We start from the raw sequence: 2,548 nt of genomic DNA on the forward strand, positions 1-2,548 counted from the left end.
AGCCTATAACACCCAGTATTCCCAGGCGGTCTCCCACCCAAGTACTAATCAGGCCTGACCCTGCTTAGCTTCTGAGATCAGACAAGATCAGGCATGTGCAGGGTAACAGTTGCTGATATAGGCCAAAAGCCTATGTCCAATCTGACCAAGTACTATTGACACCCCTGCATATATAACCCCTTCTTAAATCTTAATGAGAGGATTTCTTGCATATAAGCTATGCAATGGAAATGTTTAAATGGACAAAAGATTTGTTCTGCTGCATATTAAAATTTATTGTATATAATCAGATGTAAAACACATCCAGGTATTTTGGTTCTGGCTGTTTTTGCAGGTAAGGAGGGGAATTTCAGGTCAGAAAACAGTTTAGGGAAAAGGGTTTTTAAAACTCTTATCAAGCGTCTCTGTTCTGATATGGATGGGGGTGGAGTGGCAGCTGTGCCATCTTTTTTACAAAAAGGAGACTTTGCCAGATTTAGGGCGCAATCCTAACCAATATTCCAGCACTGACCTAGACGCAATGCAGGCCCAAGGTAAGGTAACCCTTACCTTGAGGAGGCCCCCTTGACTGCCTCCCACTGCAGGATGCAGCGCACACTACATTAGCACAGCTATGTCAGTACTGGAAAGTTAGTTAGGATTGCGCCCTTAAACAAATCTCTTAGGAATCCATTCTGCTTAAGCCCCTGATCCAGTTTTCTTACCAGTGTGAGTCCCTATCAGAACTGTTGAGAAAAAGAACTTTAACTTTGACCACATAATATCCAATAAAAACATGAAGCAAAGAACTATTAAACATTGTGTGGCAGACAATAACATCAAGCAAGTGATGTCCTAAAAGGTATTGAACAAGTCAACTTAAGAATTTTGGACTTGGTAAGCATTTAAAAACCATTGTACATAAAATGAGAAATCACTACATTTAAGATATGTTTAGATCTACTTATTTCTTTTCAGTGACATATATGATTGTTAAGGAACAGTCTGATAACGGCGTTGATAATATGTCCATCTCATTCATAACAAGTTGCCACAGCACAGACCTATGTATAACTATTCAGAAGTAAGTTCCACTGAGTTCAATGAAACTTACTCCCAGGTAAGTGCATATAGGATTGCAGCATTATATTGAGTTCTAGACTGTTGAGGTGTCCAGCTCAATACTGACAGTGGCTATCCAGTTACAGGTAAGGCTTTTTCCAAAGTCTACCTAGAGATGTAGGAGTTGAACCTGGGACCTTCTGTGTGCCAGGCATATAAAGGGTGGCCACAAAGTCCCTGTGCATGAGATTGCGTCTTCTGTAATTTATTTCTGGGTAGGGCTTGGATGCTTGGACATGTTAATGAGCTGAGAGAGAGAGAGAGAGAGAGAGAGAGAGAGAGAGAGAGAGAGAGAGAGAGAGAGAGTTTGTACATCTATAGCAGTGGTTCTCAAACTTTTAGCACCAGGACCCAATTTTTTAAATGAGAATCTGTCAGGACCCACCGGAAGTGATGGCATGACTGGAAGTGACATAATCAAGCAGAAACATTTTTAAAAATCCTAGGCTACAATCCTACCCACACTTACCCAGGAGTAAGATCCATTTACTGTCATTGTTAAAAGCATATACACAGTAGCCTGTTAAAAGTACAGATCTGTTACATTTCCCCAAATGCTACACACCATAGTAGCATCAACTGTAATATATTAAAAACAAAATATTGAAATGAATGGGCTGAAATTGGCTCGCGATCCATCTAGTGGGTCCCAACCCACATTTTGAGAAACACTGATCTGTAGAGTACTTGGGTATCCAGACCTTATTGACTGACAGGATAGCAACTCACTTAAAATTAATCTTGATTCAGAAAGATGTGTGTTAGATCTTGCTGTCATCCCTTCATCCTGCAAGACACTGCAGTGAGCAAGTGTTCTCTTTAAATGGGAACACTTTGATATGAAAGCTGCAAGTGCTTTGTTTTTGTTTTAAACTCAGAATGTTTTTGATGTTAAACATGACAAGGCCTTGCACATTAAAGCAGACTTGGATTGTGCCTATTCTCAATATTGATTTCTTTAGGATACCTGTTGTGCGCCTGAACTTGGACAGTCTAATCCATGCCTTCAAGATTATGATTGCTCAGACTCAGAAAGTTCCATGGTATTGGTGTCCTCAGTACAAGCAGATGCTTTCAAGTCAGAGGGCAGCTTTACTACATTGCAGGACAAATCAAAAACTGGGCACATTGACTTGCACATTGTTCTGCTCTTCCAGATTGACCTGTGGCACAGAAGGAGTTGCATATACCTACCTCAGAATACCATATGCAAGGAAATGGCAACTGGATGCAGGAATCATGTTGCCTTGTCTGCTCCCTGAGGCATCTGGTGGGCCACTGTTGGATATAGGAAGCTGGACTAGATGGGTCTTTAGCCTGATCCAGCAGAACTGTTTTTATGTTCTGGTCTTGTAACATGCAAAGTTACCTAAAGTTACTGGGGGCATGTTAGGCGTGCTTAAGTCCCATGAAAACAAGTAACTGTGCATGTTGCTTTTATTGATTT

General features: G+C 40.9%; 1 pseudogene; it reads right to left on the bottom strand.

Moving 5' to 3' along the window:
- On the bottom strand, positions 1 to 123 carry LOC136649942 (5S ribosomal RNA; annotated as a pseudogene).
- Positions 124 to 2,548: the final 2,425 nt, after the last annotated feature.

This window comes from Tiliqua scincoides, chromosome 4, assembly GCF_035046505.1.
Source record: "Tiliqua scincoides isolate rTilSci1 chromosome 4, rTilSci1.hap2, whole genome shotgun sequence".
Classification (NCBI taxonomy): domain Eukaryota; kingdom Metazoa; phylum Chordata; class Lepidosauria; order Squamata; family Scincidae; genus Tiliqua; species Tiliqua scincoides.